We start from the raw sequence: 20,879 nt of genomic DNA on the forward strand, positions 1-20,879 counted from the left end.
GAATCACGGGAGTTCGATGGGGACAATAAAATTTCTCATCTCGACAGTGCAAAATCGCAACTTTTTAACGCCATGAACTGACAGCGTCTAATTTTCCACTATGATCGGGTGAGTTTCTTTACGGTACGCGCTACGGAGGGGCGGCCTCGGCTTAGAGCGGGGCTTACTAGGCAACGCTTTGACGTGGGGCGGGGCAGGGCGGGCGCGCGCTGGCTAGGGTGGAACTTATCTCGCCGAAAAGAAAAATAGCAACGAAATTCCCATGTAATCCAGCCAGACAATTGATCTCTCTCCCGTCCGGGCCCAGTAAGAGAGAGGGAGGCGAGGCGAGGCCAGGCCAGGGCAGGGCTACGGCCGAAGCCACCACCACCACCACCACCACCACCTCCCTTGATAACATTCAGCCCCGGTCTATCCTGGGAATAAAATCTTCGCCTACGTCGACGACCGAAGAGCCACCACCGCCGCCGCCGCCGCCGCCTAGCCCCCTCCCTTACCCGCCACCCCCATCCCCTCCCCTCCCCTCCCGCCTCTCAACTTTTCTCTTCGAGAAAATGGAAGGTGATGTAAGAGCTTATAAAATTATAGATGAATTAAAAGATTAGGAGAAATGGCCTGACGGGCGTTGACAGGTGCCACTAATCCCTGATCGCAGCCATTGATGGGAGTAATGGGGCTAAATTACCTGCGATTGGTGACGACGGAGAAAGAGACATCAAGAGATGGTCGGGCTTAACCCTGATGTTGGTCTGGTAGGATGGTGTTGGTCTCTCTCAGTGGTTGGTTTGCTGTGGTGTCGGTCTGTGTGGCAGGGAAGTGCTAGTGGTGTTGGTCTGTGTGGCAGGGGAGTGCTGTGGTGTTGGTCTGTGTGGCAGGTGAGTGCTGTGGTGTTGGTCTGTGTGGCAGGTGAGTGCTGTGGTGTTGGTCTGTGTGGCAGGTGAGTGCTGTGGTGTTGGTCTGTGTGGCTGGTGAGTGCTGTGGTGTTGGTCTGTGTGGCAGGTGAGTGCTGTGGTGTTGGTCTGTGTGGCAGGTGAGTGCTGTGGTGTTGGTCTGTGTGGCAGGTGAGTGCAGTGGTGTTGGTCTGTGTGGCAGGTGAGTGCTGTGGTGTTGGTCTGTGTGGCTGGTGAGTGTTGTGGTATTGGTCTGTGTGGCAGGGAGTGTTCTGCTGTTGGTCTGTGTGGCAAGTTAGAGCTGTGGTGTTGGTCTGTGTGGCAAGTTAGAGCTGTGGTGTTGGTCTGTGTGGCAAGTTAGAGCTGTATGTTGGTTTGTATGGCAAGTTAGAGCTGTGGTGTTGGTCTGTGTGGCAAGTTAGAGCTGTGGTGCTGGTCTGTGTGGCAGGGAGTGTTCTGGTGTTGGTCTGTGCAGCGAGTTAGAACTGTGGTGTTGGTCTGTGTGGCTGATGAGTGTCCTCTTGTTAATTACTGCGTGTGAGTGTTGCGTTACTTGTTAGTGTTTCCTGTGTTGCCTTGTTGGTGGAGGTTGTGCTCTTGGTGTGTTGTCTTGTTGGCTGGTTTGTGTGTATTTTTTATAAAATGAACTGGACTGCTTATTGAACTGTTTCTGGTGATTGATGTACTTTGTCTCCCGTCTATAGTGTGAAGATATGTCGGTGGTTTGCGTTGTACTGCCAATGGCTGTTGTGTCTTGTTTGTGTGGTTTATGTACCACTGTCCTGTTATATTACTGGTGTCTATTACTCGTAACTTTAAGGAGCAAAGAGTGCGAGAACCTGATGAGGTGGATTGTCTCCACGAAACATGTCGTGCCACACGTATAGAAAAATTACATGTTGAATAAGATTTGAACTCTTACTGAAGTGCGATTTCTCCTTTATATATATATATATATATATATATATATATATATATATATATATATATATATATATATATATATATATATATATATATATTGCGTAAATGAGATGGCTTTGATTAAGGCATTCATTTTCTCGTGCCGCTTCAGCTAACATAAGAGAGTCAGGCCGAGGAAGACAAACGTGAGCTGGTATTGCAGACGAAGGCAAACTGGTAAGGCAGACTAAAGGCAGAGTGGGTAGGCAAGCGAAGGGAAGCCGAGTAGGCGGGCGAAGGTAAGCTGGGGGAGGACCAGAGATGGCAGATGTGGCAGACTAACGAGATGGAGCTGATGTGACGATGAATTTCGAAAACTTTTGTGAGGAATCAGACAGAAAGAGGAAACTAAATGAACGTAGATATTCCGAACATAAACCTTACTGAGGAGAACATGTGACAAGGGTGGCCCAGTACCTGACACGACAGATCAACAACAGATGAAGCATAGGAAGGCAGGAAGCACTTTCCCTGCCCCCGGCTGGCTACCAGGAGAGACTCCCCCATCTGGAGGAACACCACAAGTCTTACCGTCGTCATTCAAGGAATAATTACAGATACTCGGGACGAGGTCTTACCTCATGGCAAGATCCCATCGTAAGTGCTGGTGCGGAAGTACTCCTTGAACGCTGCAGGCGGGAATGGCGGTGTTCCTGAGGCCGAAGCCTCGTTCGGAAAGAGAGAGAGAGAGAGAGAGAGAGAGAGAGAGAGAGAGAGAGAGAGAGAGAGAGAGAGAGAGAGACGCTGGCATAACTACCCGCTCCCCCAAAGAAGGTTAAAAGAACCCTCCGACATGGAGATCAGGGCCATCTTGGACGATCATCGACTCTGAATCTATTAAGAGCTAAATAAGACGCGTCTGATGTTTGGTATTGAAAGCTCCGGTAATCAAGGGAGTAAGAATCGGAAGGCCTTGGAGGGTAGCCAAATCCAGCGTCGAGATTTGCAATTTTATCCGAGTTCTTCATATCCAGTGCCTTATCAACCCCATGTTGGTGAATGAAATCCAGTCCTACATCTATCCTATCACGTCACCTTACTTCTAGCCTTGCTTAAGTGTAGACCTCGTATACATGAGAAACTTGTAGGAAGCAGATGCTTTATGAAGTGATAAGTCACACCTTCACAAAGTAATATCATGACTCGCATTGTCACTCAGGACGGAGACGTACGTTCTAATGATCTATATAAGTCGATCACGATGAATACCCTCCTCCTCCTCCTCCGAGCCACAGACTAAACCTCCAGTTTCTAGCGAATCTTCGAGTGGATAGATGCATCTCTCTCTCTCTCTCTCTCTCTCTCTCTCTCTCTCTCTCTCTCTCTCTCTCATACATACTCGCTGGCGCACAAACCCAGACACATCCAAATGCACACAGACAAATGTGTGTGTGTGTGTGTGTGTGTGTTTTGTATACATGGTATATACATGTGTGCGTGTCTGTATATTTGCGTTTGCACGTAAGGAAGCGATGGCGCACGTGTTTGGCTGCGGAAGTGAGTGAACATGTATGTATGCATGCATGCGCATACATGTGTAGGATGATGCACATGTACATATGTGCAGCAGTGACTGAACGTGTGTACTTACATATGTCGACATGTGTGGGGGATTATCAACGCACAATTCACGCCTTTATTTTTTTTTCCGGTGAGAGATAATGTCTGTCTCTCTCTGGCCCGTGTTGTTGCTGTCTGGCTGGGATCACCCGTCCGGCTGATGACTCCCCGTCAACCTCGCCCGTCACCACAACGTCACATTTTGCGTCAAAACATAATTTTGGAGGGTGATAAACAGCCGTCACTCCGTCACGCCACCAGCTGCTGCGCCCCGGCCACGCGTCACACCCCGTCAAACTCCTGTTCTCTTGTACAAAAGTGATGAGCATTTGTTCATCATATATATATATATATATATATATATATATATATATATATATATATATATATATATATATATATATATATATATATATATTCAGTAAAGCGTCTCCAAAATCAATCAATAATTTTATACTTTTTGTGTAGGTATTTAACGATGTATTACTTTTTACTTACTTTTTTTTTATAGTTCTATACTTCAGCCTTCGGTTTTTGTCTCGGGTGTTTAGTGTGGGACACTTTTTTTTTTAAGGTGTTGGGTGACGATGGTGGGTGTGTGTGTGTGTGTGTGCAGCTGTGGCTTGTCAGCAGCATTGTAGACAAACAGCTGCCCCTAGTGTAGGGTGTGTGTGTGTGTGTGTGTGTGTGTGTGTGTGTGTGCATCTGGAGTATGTCTAGTGTCCCTGGTATGGATGCGACAGATGCATCCCATTCATGAGCGAACAACAACACTAGTTTGTTTCCCCTTGTCAGTTTTGCCCTGCCTCTCGGAAGGCACCAGAGATGGGTCATGTTAAATACAGGAAAAAAAAATTAATAAAAGAATTCTGCCTTTGTCTAGCCCTGTCTGTATACATTTCTTAACGACAGATCGGAGTGATTTACGTTCCATTACTTGTCACGATCGAATGATCACTTGGGAACCAATGGGGTCCTCTACGTTGGTAGAATTAGTAAGGAAATGTTGCAAGATAGATCATCAACTTGATGGGTTGTTTCCTTTTACAAGGGAGAAAAACCAAAGTGGTCTACGCGACGTAAGCTCCTCCCAACACCTGACGCAGTAGGAATATAAGACAAATCGGTTTCTGGCACAAAATTGGATTTTCACTTAAGTTTTTCCGAGTCTGATTTACAGCAATTTACCACCTCCTCCAGTCGTTCTAATTTCGTTATTGCTGGCATTATAAGAGTAACGTTTCATTTAAGATGACCCACGACTGTAACTTTATTATTAGAGTCTCAAGATACAAAGAGTTATAAAAGAACACAAACAGGAACAGGCCAGTGGGTCGCTTCGAAGCTGTTAGTGATAGTAGAATACAGAGAGAGAGAGAGAGAGAGAGAGAGAGAGAGAGAGAGAGAGAGAGAGAGAGAGAGAGAGAGAGGACAGATGACTTAAGGGGAGATGTGCGTCACAGATTATGTTTCGTGGTAATGATGATTTGTTTGGTCGCTTAGTCTTTTAGTAAATACTTGAACAGTGTGCCCGGGAGGGGCCTCTGTTTACATCACAAGAACATATGATTAATGACGTATGTTATGACGTCATTCGCACAGATGATGAAGGCTGTAAAAGATGTGAAGGACTCTTGCAACGGCTTCTCCTTCATAATGTATAATGATGAATATATCATTCATAATTTATTCACTGCTGCTTGGTCCATGTTCATGATTGTTCTCACCATTATGTTTCTAATGCAATGTGATCACTGAGGCCCACCAGACCCTGGACCTTTAGTGCACTCTGAGTCCTTATTTGTTCGCGCCTCCACCCACAGGGTAGGTAGGAGCGCACAATACATTCACCGTTCTAACGGTAAGAATAAAGGAAACCAAACTGTGTACCTCTATGTAAAGTTGGGAGGAATGAAACGCTAGGAAGCATTTTTCTAATCATTTGTGAAAGATAAATGGATGGATAGACAGATAGATATACGTATATACAAATAGATAAACAGGTAGCCATCTAGATAATTAGTTGGATAGAGAAAGGAAATGAAAGATAAGATGTAACAGAGTAAGCACTAAGAAACAATAGAAAATCAACAATAAAAGAGAAAATCAAAATGATGTAATACAAATATACAGACAGAAGGAGAGGTTATGATGAAGACAGACAAAGAACAGGAATACTATAATAGAACAAACAGACAAAGAGAGAACCAGAGATATGGTTAAGTCCATGCGCAGGGATGGTCAAGACACTACATGATATGTGTAAAACTAATTGTATAGAGTTATTTGAACTACAATAGGCACCTGACGCTATGATTATCTGTTCCTCTACCGAACATACCTCAAAAAAACATCGTTCAGAAGCCTTTGCCCAAGACACCAAGCCAGAGTTTACCGAACTAGTCAAATAATCCATCTTTCTATTTTCTCCAGACGTAAAGATCAACTACGTTTTGCTCTCTCATGCTATTCCTTCACCTGTCAGAAGCATATACCATGGAGATACGCCTCTTGCTATCGCCTTCACCTGTCAGAAGCATATACCATGGAGATACGCCTCTTGCTATCGCCTTCACCTGTCAGAAGCATATACCATGGAGATACGCCTCTTGCTATCGCCTTCACCTGTCAGAAGCATATACCATGGAGATACGCCTCTTGCTATCGCCTTCACCTGTCAGAAGCATATACCATGGAGATACGCCTCTTGCTATCGCCTTCACCTGTCAGAAGCATATACCATGGAGATACGCCTCTTGCTATCGCCTTCACCTGTCAGAAGCATATACCATGGAGATACGCCTCTTGCTATCGCCTTCACCTGTCAGAAGCATATACCATGGAGATACGCCTCTTGCTATCGCCTTCACCTGTCAGAAGCATATACCATGGAGATACGCCTCTTGCTATCGCCTTTGTCACAACACATTGTTTGTGGAGTTTGAGATTTTCCGTACTTGCAGCTTGCTGAGCAGGTGGTCAGTCGGGGATGGCGAGCGGTAGTTAGCGAGAGAAATGTAAGGCTGTAGTCTGCGATTCTTACTTTATTTACTGTATTCATTTTCTCCTTTCTTTCTATTTGGTATTATACAAGGTACTTGTATCAGAGTAACAGAAACGATAAAAGAATGATAGATATATGATGATGTTGGGATGGAAGTGCCAAAAATTGTATGTAAGCAATAATGAATGGACGATACAACTATAGATAGATCTCCTCTACTTAACTTTTGAAAGTGAGAGAAAATGGGCTGATGTGTTTTATATTGGAGAACGTCCCCACTCCCAACTCCGCTTGTGTGAAGACAGCTTTGAGTATAGTTTCTTGGAGACCTGTGTCTGAAGATGATGTTTGTATGCATGTCGTACCAAGAGTTTAAAACATGTCCTTGCTACTACAGTGGGTCTTTATAATTCATCAGATTACGCTGCAATGCTGTGTCCACGTGCAGTTAAGCACGTGCGTGGTCGCGTCTAGGTAGTGCTTTACATTTGTCAGTATTGTATCAACTATTATTATCATCGTGCTAACAGCCTTGCATCTTTTCTTTTTTTATCTCAGATGAGACAGCACGGGCAACTGAAGCCATAATCGAGGCCATCTCATATTGCAGTGGTATTGCAGAGGAAATTATTAAAAAAGGGGGTGACTGTATTGTTGACTGGTTGGTAAGGTTATTTAATGTATGTATGATTCATGGTGAGGTGCCTGAGGATTGGCGGAATGCTTGCATAGTGCCATTGTACAAAGGCAAAGGGGATAAGAGTGAGTGCTCAAATTACAGAGGTATAAGTTTGTTGAGTATTCCTGGTGAATTATATGGGAGGGTATTGATTGAGAGGGTGAAGGCATGTACAGAGCATCAGATTGGGGAAGAGCAGTGTGGTTTCAGAAGTGGTAGAGGATGTGTGGATCAGGTGTTTGCTTTGAAGAATATATATATATATATATATATATATATATATATATATATATATATATATATATATATATATATATATATATATATACTGTACCCTGAGTTGTTTACCCATTTTATCAACCAAGCCCCAGGGTTAGATGAACAGGTGGGTTGACTTTAGACCGACTGACGCAACCAGGTGCTCAAATCTGTGCGCTCGACCCTGGGGGGAGGCTGTGAATGCGTCATGGTCAGGGACGCCAACCGCTACACCCACAGAGGCCCATGCTTGGAATGCAAACCACTCCATCATCCTTTAACGTAACCACCAATCATCTCTGACTATCAGAAGTCATGTAGGGATGATCTGTCTTTAACTATGCCACTATCATTCTTAATTGCATACTCTCCGGCACTTCAGCCTCTTCATCATCTAAATCTATGTAAAGGATTGTATTGCTTTTAGGAGTGAGACGGTGAAGCAGAGAAATGACAAGAATGAAATCGGCGTGTTGAAACATGGAATAAGATAGAAAGAAAATGATGTAATTAATTAATTAATTCATAAGATTAAACGAGAATGGTGCGATGAGTCAATTAGATAGAGAGGGGGAGTGGGGTACTAGGACGTGGAATAATGATGACAAAATGAATGAAAGATGTACAGTGAGAGGGAATGATGAAATGAAGATAGATGGAGAGAGAAAATTAAAAAATGATATATAGATGGCGAGAGAGAATTTGAAAAAGGATGCAATGAAAGAACGAATGTTATGATGATAAAGTGAAAAGAATTATGATGAAACGAGAGAATTCCAGTGAAGATTATTGAACATTAGTGTCAATGAGTGAGGAATAAAACGTGTGGAACACACAGACATGCAAACATGAACAAAAGGTAAATACACAGAAAGAAATAAGAAAAAAAAAAGTTGCTGCATAGAAAATGAGATTAATAAAGGCGAGAATGGGAAGACGTACTTTACTGACGACATAGTCTGGGGGAGGGGAGGGGGGGAGGGGGGGGGGTAGATTGAGAGAGGAGAAATTAAGTTTCATCAGTTTCCTTTTAGCGTAATTACTAGGTGTTCTTCCTAGGCTCGGGCCTTCACCACAGTCTGTAATGGCAGACCCTCACTACCGCTACCTCCCTCCCTGGTGTCGACCAGCCTCTTGAGCGAAAGGCTCTGACCACGGGTAATATTTCACTCCGTCATCGACCGCTCAATGGGATGCAGGTTGGAAAAAAAAAAAAATAAGATGCATTAGAGAACAGAGAGAAGCGGAAAAGCCAAAGGAAGCATGGTGGGCCAGCAAAGACTTGTGCCACATAATGTCAAATGTACCACAGATGTCGAATGCCACAACATAGAATTCCCATATTGCCGAAGAGAACAATCGCAGGTGGGTCACAGAAGAGAGGACATTACTGCGAAAGCTGTGTAAATGATCCGAAAGAAGAGAATGCTGGTTTAGAGTTTCGAAGACTTTGGAGAAAGTAGAAGCGAGAGAGATGGGGGTGATATAAAGATTAGTAAGGTCTGCTTAGAGATAAGCTGCATCAAGGCTTGCTCTCATGACGAAGACGATATGGGCGAGCTTAGCTCAGAGGCAGACTACTTTAGGACAGGAGTTGGGAGGCCATTCAGGCCAGACACCTTGTTCACCAGTACCTGAATATAAGCTGCTCAGGGAAGATCTTCGAGTCTTTCTCAGAGTGCTGTAACTGGCGCTGTGAGTGAGGGGGTACGGGATGTATGTGCCGCCTTGGATATGACAGAAATTAAGATATGATCTGGAGATTCGATAGAGGCAAAAATATTGCGTTTCTAATGAGAAGGTTCAGATGTGATGAATAAAAAAAAAGAGATCGAGAATGTTGGAGGAAGGCTCGTAGCAAACAGGAACTCGTGTTGGAGTTTTATTATTTGTTCTAGAGTGTTGGAGGAGGAAAAAGGAGAGGGACTTCGACTCCACCGGGACCATCCGTCCTACTTTGTGGTGTACACTGCAATCCTCCTGCGTAGAGGATTTCTGTGCGTAGGTACGAGCAAGGTAGTAACATCATGGAAGGAAATCAAATTGGCAAAGACGTATATCGCTGGCAAAGCTGAGGAGAATGGATATACAAAACATGAAAACCAAATTTTGCGGTGCCGAAAGGCATTGAAGTTAGGAGATTCAAGGTCCGAGAAAAAGGAGATTCCTATTACAGTTAACACCAATTATACCCCGAGACTGCAATCAATGGAGGAGATTGCAGTAAGGGATATGATAGTAAAGAGGAGAAGTAACTTGAAATAGGTGTGGCTGAGAAAGATCAGATGAAGAAGAAGACAGATGGTTTTGTCCGGGTGTTGGAGGAGTCTCATCTGAGGCGGAGAATATTGATGAAGTGCAAAGAGGAAAAAAACCAGGTGCAGACGAAGGTGGTTCTGGTCGACTGATAAAAGTTAAAAGGACCCCTGGAACCGCTCAGGCTTCCTCAACCAGTGATGTTCTTTCGACTCAGAGCCATGAGGAAATTGTTTTGTGGCAAATTGTATGTATTTGATATGAGAATAACTAACACGAAGTTTAGATATTTAGATACAGGACCGTTCGAATAACTTGTTGGCAAGTGTTATTTATGAGATGGAGAGAAAGTGTGTTGGTGGACTGAGATCCAAGAAGAATTGTAAATATGAAGCAGAGAGAAAAGATAACCACCCTCCCGACACCCAGGTTAAGATAGTAAGTAGATGTGTTGAAGGAACGAATTTAATGGATGTTTTCCCCATTTTCAAAACTACTTTTTATTTTGTTCCTTTTTTTCTTTAATTACTGAGAGACATTTTAGCGTTGCCCAGCAATTTTCACAAAAGGTATTAGAGTGATTACTTATACCAGTAATTAAAAGCTGTTACAATTACAGGCTACGAGCTGGATTTACTACTATGCCCAGGATGATAATTGTAAGACAGTTAGATTAATCGTGAATTATATTGTTATACCCGAGCGAGCCCTTGTGTATGATGGCGTGGGGGTCAGGTCAAAGGCTACTCCATCATACCTAAGGGTCATACTGACGTTGTTTTGGGTGTGACCTTCGTACTTAAGCGATTACTTGAATTATCCAACACTTTGTAATTAAAGTACGTTTGCTAGTTTACCTTAGGCATTTGTATGTAGCTTTTCAGGTACGAGCAGTATGCAACATGCAACCTGATGTGATTTTAACTAGAGTTTCATTGATGGTAGATGTTAACGTATGAGGGCCATCTGTTGATTCTTGAATTATCAGAACGAAGAACAGACTTACATACGAGCAACATAGCATTAATTCATCTTTATAAGATTAGGCAGACTGTGAGCAGTCAGCAGTACATATGAACGTACGTTAAGAGACAACGAAGGAGGGTGAAATTTCAGCTCATAGGCAGAAGGTTACAGTAATAGGAAACGCTCAACCTATTTGAATATCTGGGAAGACTTAGTTAGACTTGGACTGTGTCATGGGTCAGGTTAAGCTGGGTTAACGTGTTGGTATGAAGGGCCGAGCATGGGTAGACCTCGTCTGACATTAATTTCCATTTCCTGACGTAATCCACAGCCAAGTAGGGCACAGGCTGGTGATACTACGAGTGGTTGAAGGTTATTCCATTATTAACCCCTTAAACAAGGTGGTGCGACCCTTGAGCCCGGTGGTATGACCCTTGAACACAAGGTTAAGACTCTCGGATCAGATCAAAGGGTAGATCCCAGAAGGTCGTTCAGTCGTGGCCAAGTATCGAACCGTCATGCTCTGACGGTAAAGTCCTTCTCGAAGTATTTCCTCTATGTACTGTTTTGACAAGTTAGTTGGTCTCTGGTTTACTTCTGACGAGGTCGTTTCTTGCCTGTCGGTAAAAAGACGTGAGATAATGGTATAAAGTATTACCTTGCCAGTGCTCTGGGTCACCGTTTGAATAATTTCTCTTCCTGTGTGCGAGATGATCTCGCTCGTTGATCATTTCTCCTCCCAACTCTGCTGAGCGGAGAACCATTAATTCCGTTACATATGTCTTGATATTGATCGATATGAGTAATGTCAATGATCATCTATTAATCTTGTTTAATTCCTTGAGCACGATGGTATGACCTTTGAACACGACGATCTAACCTTAAGCCCGACGGTATGATCATTGAGCACAATGATATGACCCTTGAATGCATCGTTACGACCCTTCATTGACACCTAACCTAACTCTTATAGGTCCGGTCAAATGCGCTCAAGGGTCGTCGCACGGTCGTGCTCAAGGGTTGTACGGTCATGGCGTCTTGCTTAAGGACACTTGGGTAAAACTCAGTAAAAGTCAACTTAGTTATTGGGCACAACCGAAAACAACAATGAAATCATAGAAAACGAGAATCTTGCAGCAAACGCGACAGTAACACCTGCCATTGACTACACAGGATCCTAATAGCTTTCGTACCTCCACTAACAACACGGCTGTACGAGCAACATCACACGATACTCAGAACGGGTGTGATCCTCCCTTAGACAACTACAAAGCAAAGAAAATGTTGAAAGGTATGTATAACTCAGCCATCCTGCGTGATGAACGGATAGGCAACAATCGAGAGAGCTCCTCTAATAGGACACGTAGCAATGATAGTGGTGGACGGTGTACCAAGTACTCAAAAGAGAAGGAAAGAATAATGAGACCCATGTATCTGATAGGCTGTTGTTCTTATTTTCTGATGGATTGCTAATGTATTGTAGGTCTCAAGGAACAATATTGTCACGAGTCTGTCAGTGTCTTCAACTGTGTTACTCCATTATTACGTCGACACTTATATCTCTCTCTCCCTAGACGCAAGATTTTAGCTACTTAAGTCTCTTGTGTGTGTGTGTGTGTGTGTGTGTGTGTGTGTTCAAATATGAATGGACGAAGGGGGCGCCACCATTTCGACAGATGTATACCTTTGGGACAGAATGGCTATCGCGGATCACGGGCCGAGAGGGGAGTGTCCTGGAGCTTTGTATGTCTCCAGCCTGGGGAGGAGAGTCAGTCCATCCCCAACCAGGAAAGCCATAACGCCGGCATGAAGAAAAACTTTAAACGCCAGCGAAGTCGAACTCTAGCGCCTGGAAAGACCGAGTCAGCTATAGCATTGTTGAGGAAGACACTGAACTCCAGCGCTAGACTTCAGCGTAAATCGCTGTCTTACCTGAGGGTGTATCACGATCGTCTGGACGCTTCTCAATAGGTCCTGGTGATGATGGCGTTAACCAGAGTGATCAAAGTCTTCATGTTGGCAAGATGTTGGCAAATGGAACGCACGCACTTTTATGTTTTGGGTGTCTTGCCAAGAGTAAGGTGGGGAAGATGTGGCCATGATGATAACCATGAAATCACAGTAACTATCTTGAGCACGATGGTATAGCCCTTGAGCACGACGGTACGACTCAAGCGCGACAAGGACGACCCCTTTGAGCATGACGTTACGACCCTTGAATAATAAGCTTTGATTCTTGGGTATGGTGGCATTACCTCTGATCTAACGTTTAAGGATTAGATCAAAGTTCAGACCATCAAACCCAAGACTTGTGCCACCGTGCTCAAGCTTTGCACCATTGTGGGTGCTTCAGGACTTACGTTTAGCCGAGAGACTAGTCCAACGAATACCTACTGACGTAGTGAGCAAGCAACTCAGCGATGAACTACCCACTATCTTCTGCAGACGGCAGGGAAGCACACATCAGTCCGTCACCTGATAACCTCAGCGTCAACGATTGTAGTCAGTAACTAGAGCCTCTCTATATTCCATTGACGATTAGACTCTGTGATAAGAAAGCTTACCTTATGGATGCCACGGACAAACAGAGCTTAGGAGTGACCAAGGGCAATATATGATAAGCGAAGAGGATCTTAATGAACGAGATCTCTGAAACCCTATTGTACCTTGTTTCCTTCGTGGGAATCCCCTCCACTTGCTTCTCTTTTTTTTTTAGGTAGATCCCGAACTCTGGCATTACAGACAGGGTCCTGACTACGAGAACTAATGAAAAGTTCATTTTATTATGCTCCCGCAAAGCAACGTTCCGGTCTCCATTAATGAGCGCAAAAATCATGCATAACAGAGGTCGCTAATTTCATGTACTCGGAAAACTTCTGTATTTTCCCTTCGCACAGTAAAAATAATATGTTCATCCTGTACTTTTTTTTTCTAGCAGAAATAATCCAGCTTATATCAGGAGAATGTTGCAGAATAGTTAAAAAACGGGAATATGGAATAGCATGAATTGCGACGTAATGAACTATTTTCAAGACATTTTCTGAACTAGTTCCCGTAAAAGTGATGATATCAGTTGATTGTGGGGTAGGGTCGTCCATGTTGTATAGATACGTGATATTGAGATACTCTTCATTAGCCCAGAGTAGGTCTTACCCACTTGTATCGTTCTTTACATCTATATGTATCTGTACCTATCTGCCTTTATCTATATGTCTGTCTGTCTGTCTGTCTGTCTGTCTGTCTGTCTGTCTGTCTGTCTGTCTGTCTGTCTGTCTGTCTGTCTGTCTGTCTGTCTGTCTGTCTGTCTCTCTCTCTCTCTCTCTCTCTCTCTCTCTCTCTCTCTCTCTCTCTCCTCTCTCCTTACCTTGCTACTTATTTATGAATGTATTTATCATCTATATATATATATATATATATATATATATATATATATATATATATATATATATATATATATATATATATGTGTGTGTGTGTGTGTGTGTGTGTTTGAATGGAGAAAAGTTAGAAGTGAAGTGTTTTGATTACTTGGGAGTGGATGTAGCATCAAATTAAACCATGGAAGCGGACGTGAGTCGTAGGGTGGGTGAAGTGCAAAGGTTCTGGAAGCACTGAAGAATGTGTGGAAAGAAATCGTTATCTTGGGGGGAATATGGGCATATTTGAAGGTATGATAATCCTAACGTTATCAGATTGATGCGAGGCTTGGGTTTTAAATAATACTGTGCACATGAGGGTGGATGTGTTGGAAATGAAATATTTGAGGATATTAAATATGGTGTGAGGTGGTTTGGTCGAATAAGTAATGAAAGGGGAAGAGCGAGTTTTGCTAATAAAAGGAGTGTGGTTGAGAGAGCTGAAATTATTTGGACATATGAAGAGAATGAGTGAGTGGATTGAAAAAGAGGATATATGTCAAAAGTAAAGGGAACAAGAACAGGGAGACCAACTTGGAGATGGACGGACAGAGTGAAAAATATTCATTCGAGCGGGACCTGAACATGTAGGAGGGTGAAAGGCGTGCACGGGATAAAGTGAATTGGAACAATATGGTACAAAGAGGTCGACGTGCTGTCAGTGGATTGAACCAGGGCGTGTGAAGCGGCCGTGGTAAACTATGAAAAGGCCTGTGGGGCATTTTTGTTGGAGAGAGAGAGAGAGAGAGAGAGAGAGAGAGAGAGAGAGAGAGAGAGAGAGAGAGAGAGAGAGAGAGCAGTGGTTTCGATGCGTTACATATGGCAAGGTAAGAGTGATCTAGTTAAAGAAATACACACACACACACACACACATATATATATATATATATATATATATATATATATATATATATAAATATATATATATATATATATATATATATATATATATATATATACAGAAAGTACAGGCATAGCGAGTGTACATAAGATTCAGGTAAAACCACAGGGAAACAGAAAATACGAATTGTCTAGAGTTTTCGTGTAATTACAACATCAGCAGCCACCACCACTGGGCGAGGCAGGTAAATGAACCAAGAAACAAGTGAAGGGATTATGGCACAGGTCACCCTCGAGGACTTCCCCTCTCCCTCGAGTTACAAACTCGGGTTCACGTATGTCCTGGGAAACATGTTTACAATTTTTTCACTTATGGAAGTTATCTGATTTATATGGACCAACAGTATGATTCATAATGATATTTCTACTGTGTTCGATAAGAGAGTGTTGAACAGCATTTCTATCCATTACTGAGCGATTGTGTGTGATAACCTTAAAATTGATATAGTCAATTTGACCATAGCTAACACTGTTTTTATGCTATTTTAACCTGATATTGAGAACTTGAACTTGACGATCAGTTGCTCGTGCCGTCTCAGCTAACACACACACACACACACACACACACACACACACACACACACACACACATATATATATATATATATATATATATATATATATATATATATATATATATATATATATATATGTATATATATATATATTGTTTGTGTGTGTGTGTGTGGGAAGGTAAAATTGCACTTTAGTAGGAGTTCATATAATTTTGTTTAACATATAATTTTTCTATACATGTGGCAGGACATATTTCGTGGAGACAATCCACCTTATCAGGTGCCAGTACTTAACCAAGTTGTTTGAAATCTCAACATCACAACAGAGTATATATATATATATATATATATATATATAGATATATGTCACAGTGGCACGTGTGATCAAGCAGGTGCTGCTAACCTTGAGGTTTCCTATATATGATAAACTTAAACATGCTTCCAACCCTATGGATGTTGCAGTCTAAAAATGGTAACAAAATTATTTTCCACTTCCACAGTAAGGTTGATAGAAGATAATGAATTAAGTAAAGAGTTGGCCAAACACAAAGAACATCATTTACATACCTAAACCAAATTGCCTTAGAGAGTAAGATATCCCTTACTAATTTTATTTCAAAGAATTTCATGTATCGAATACTTAATATTGGTGAAAGAGTGTTACCCATCGCATATACAGAAAACCCACGAATGTTTGTTTATATATTTATCATTACTCAGTTCAACATGACAAAGTTAAACTATTATCATTCCAGTCGATGTTCCTTGGGGCAGAATTTATTGATGATGAGTTTGAGAATATATGTTTTATTGGATCCAAGTCAGCGTATCCTAGGTCTTTAACTGATCAAATCTCGTAAGCTGGCAAAGAAATGATTTCACTAAGCCCAAACCTTCCTTTGATATCAAGAATCCTTCACTTCTCCCATCAACTGATAATTTTGTTACTCCCCAGCTTGTTGAAATCCTTTAATGGGAATGTAGCTCTTAGCAATAGCAGTACTATTAAGAATATCTTTATTACAGAATATCATGTAAAACCTGTAATATGTTTTATCTTGGGCAGACTGATAACGATCTCTATATTAGACTTAAGCAACGTAAATAATAGTATACAAACAGGACAAGAATCAAATGCTTTCATTAATTATGTTAGAAATTATGACCATTGTATTGCCTGGAGTAATGATGATTCAATTATAAACTGGAACTCCCTGACCAAGAGAAATATACTCAAATCTTCTCGTATTGAATACAAAAAGAATTGTAACATTAATATTAGTGAAGGTCGATATAAACTGATGGCTTTGTCTTAAGCAAAGTTTGTAAACGGTTCTCTGTCTTGTCCACATGATAAGATCTTATGACAGACACGTTGCCAGATCCAAACACCACAAACTGGAAACACTTGTGTACCAACGGCGTCTTAGCTCAGCCTCGTCTTTGTATATAAACTGACTGGTCTAAGTCTTCTGTCTCATTCTTGTATCTTCCCTGACGCTGTGATCAGGACACAAAAGTGCACTTGGGGCTTATCGTGTTTAATTTTCCTTGTGGTTATCAGACTATGAAGGTGAAATTGCAATTGAGTAGTAAGTACATATGATTGTATCTAACGAATTATTTTTCTGTACTGCAACACTACGTGTTTCGCTGAGACAACCCGCCTCATCAGGTGCCAATAACTCATAAAAGTTTTTAAATCCCAACACCATCACAATATTAGTCTCACCTCTGCCATTCTAGACGACACACTAGCCTCACCGTTAAATGAAATTATATGAACTCCTACTGATTTGTGATTTCACCTTCATAACTATCATGGACAAGTGTGATCATATATATATATATATATATATATATATATATATATATATATATATATATATATATATATATATATATATATTTATTTTTTTTATTTATTTTGCTTTGTCGATGTCTCCCGCGTTTGCGAGGTAGCGCAAGGAAACAGACGAAAGAAATGGCCCAACCCACCCACATACACAATGTATATACATACACGTCCACACACGCAAATATACATGCTTATACATCTCAATGTACACATATATATACACACACAGACACATACATATATACCCATGCACACAATTCACACTGTCTGCCTTTATTCATTCCCATCGCCACCTCGCCACACATGGAATACCATCCCCCTCCCCCCTCATGTGTGCGAGGTAGCACTAGGAAAAGACAACAAAAGCCCCATTCGTTCACACTCAGTCTCTAGCTGTCATGCAATAATGCCCGAAACCACAGCTCCCTTTCCACATCCAGGCCCCACACAACTTTCCATGGTTTACCCCAGACGCTTCACATGCCCTGATTCAATCCACTGACAGCACGTCAACCGCGGTATACCACATCGATTCAATTCACTTTATTCCTTGCCCTCCTTTCACTCTCCTGCATGTTCAGGCCCCGATCACACAAAATCTTTTTCACTCCATCTTTCCACCTCCAATTTGGTCTCCCACTTCTCGTTCCCTCCACCTCCGACACATATATCCTCTTGGTCAATCTTTCCTCACTCATTCTCTCCATGTGCCCAAACCATTTCAAAACACCCTCTTCTGCTCTCTCAACCACGCTCTTTTTATTTCCACACATCTCTCTTACCCTTATATTACTTACTCGATCAAACCACCTCACACCACACATTGTCCTCAAACATCTCATTTCCAGCACATCCACCCTCCTGCGCACAACTCTCTCCATAGCCCACGCCTCGCAACCATACAACATTGTTGGAACCACTATTCCTTCAAACATACCCATTTTTGCTTTCCGAGATAATGTTTTCAACTCCCACACATTCTTCAAGGCTCCCAGGATTTTCGCCCCCTCCCCCACCCTATGATATACTTCCGCTTCCATGGTTCCATCCGCTGCCAGATCCACTCCCAGATATCTAAAACACTTTACTTCCTCCAGTTTTTCTCCATTCAAACTTACCTCCCAGTTGATTTGACCCTCAACCCTACTGTACCTAATAACCTTGCTCTTATTCACATTTACTGTTAACTTTCTTCTTTCACACACTTTACCAAACTCAGTCACCAGCTTCTGCAGTTTCTCACATGAATCAGCCACCAGCGCTGTATCATCAGCGAACAACAACTGACTCACTTCCCAAGCTCTCTCATTCACAACAGACTTCATACTTGCCCCTCTTTCCAAAACTCTTGCATTCACCTCCCTAACAACCCCATCCATAAACAAATTAAACAACCATGGAGACATCACACACCCCTGCCGCAAACCTACATTCACTGAGAACCAATCACTTTCCTCTCTTCCTACACGTACACATGCCTTACATCCTCGATAAAAACTTTTCACTGCTTCTAACAACTTGCCACCCACACCATATATTCTTAATACCTTCCACAGAGCATCTCTATCAACTCTATCATATGCCTTCTCCAGATCCATAAATGCTACATACAAATCCATTTGCTTTTCTAAGTATTTCTCACATACATTCTTCAAAGCAAACACCTGATCCACACATCCTCTACCACTTCTGAAACCACACTGCTCTTCCCCAATCTGATGCTCTGTACATGCCTTCATCCTCTCAATCAATACCCTCCCATATAATTTACCAGGAATACTCAACAAACTTATACCTCTGTAATTTGAGCACTCACTCTTATCCCCTTTGACTTTGTACAATGGCACTATGCACGCATTTCGCCAATCCTCAGGCACCTCACCATGAGTCATACATACATTAAATAACCTCACCAACCAGTCAACAATACAGTCACCCCCTTTTTTAATAAATTCCACTGCAATACCATCCAAACCTGCTGCCTTGCCGGCTTTCATCTTCCGCAAAGCTTTTACTACCTCTTCTCTGTTTACCAAATCATTTTCCCTAACCCTCTCACTTTGCACACCACCTCGACTAAAACACCCTATATCTGCCACTCTATCATCAAACACATTCAACAAACCTTCAAAATACTCACTCCATCTCCTTCTCACATCACCACTACTTGTTATCACCTCCCCATTTGCGCCCTTCACTGAAGTTCCCATTTGCTCCCTTGTCTTACGCACTTTATTTACCTCCTTCCAGAACGCCTTTTTATTCTCCCTAAAATTTAATGATACTCTCTCACCCCAACTCTCATTTGCCCTCTTTTTCACCTCTTGCACCTTTCTCTTGACCTCCTGTCTCTTTCTTTTATACATCTCCCACTCAATTGCATTTTTTCCCTGCAAAAATCGTCCAAATGCCTCTCTCTTCTCTTTCACTAATAATCTTACTTCTTCATCCCACCACTCACTACCCCTTCTAATCAACTCACCTATGAGTCCTATGAGTCCACAGGGAAAATGAAACACGATAAGTTCCCAAGTGCACTTTCGTGTAATAATCACATCATCAGGGGAAACACAAGAAAGAAATATATATATATATATATATATATATATATATATATATATATATATATATATATATATATATATATATATATATGTGTGTGTGTGTGTGTGTAATCACACAGACACACCGTGGTATCAGTAATTACAACACTGCACATGTAGAACAACAACCTCTCAAGCGCGGGAGGAACAAGTGGTGGCAGTGTTCTCCCTCCTGCTGCTCTGGTCAGTCACACCGTAAACACCGCAGCCATCCTCCCACCTGCCACTTAGGGAGTCATGCGCGGACTCTCTGGTAGAATTTCTTTTAACATTCTTGATAGAACTTTTTCTCGACAGCTCTAACATTAACGTAAGTGTGTGTGTGTGTGTGTGTGTGTGTGTGTGTGTGTGTGTGTGTGTGTGTGTGTGTGTGAGTGTGTGTGTTATTGAAACTGTGCTGTGATACCTTGTTTGTTCTTATATCAACTAGCTTCTCCTATCGGCTGTGGCCGCCTCGTCTCGTTTTTTTTTTTGGGGGGGGGGTCTGCCAAAGGCCATTTGATCCGTACCCTACGGGTCAGGTCTGTGTGTGTGTGTGTGTGTGTGTGTGTGTGTGTGTGTGTGTGTGTGTGTGTTATTTTAATGACTCTATCTTGCTAGATGTTGTCTGACTTGAACCCTAAAGGTCAGGTTAGTGGCCACACCTCCTACACCCTCATCTTCATTACATCTTCGTTGTACCCTTAGTACCATAGGCCTTCGCTTTGAACCTCATCCTTCACGTCAAAGGCCCTCTTCACTCCACTCTCACCTTCATTACATCCGTAACTCCAATGGCCTTTGATCTAAGCCATACATGCCTTTGAGGTAACTCATAAGGATCACGTCAAAGACTGTCTTCACTAACACCCTCGACACAGCTGGCTATTGACCTGAACTCCACAGTTCTACACCACAATAGTTTCCACTCCGTGTAGACAGAAGAAGGTGATTCCATTTGACAAGCCAAAAACACCAATCCTGAACCCGGAGATTAGAGAATGAGAGAGAGATGAAAGGTACTCATCATGG

Source organism: Panulirus ornatus, chromosome 12, assembly GCF_036320965.1.
Source record: "Panulirus ornatus isolate Po-2019 chromosome 12, ASM3632096v1, whole genome shotgun sequence".
Classification (NCBI taxonomy): Eukaryota; Metazoa; Arthropoda; class Malacostraca; order Decapoda; family Palinuridae; genus Panulirus; species Panulirus ornatus.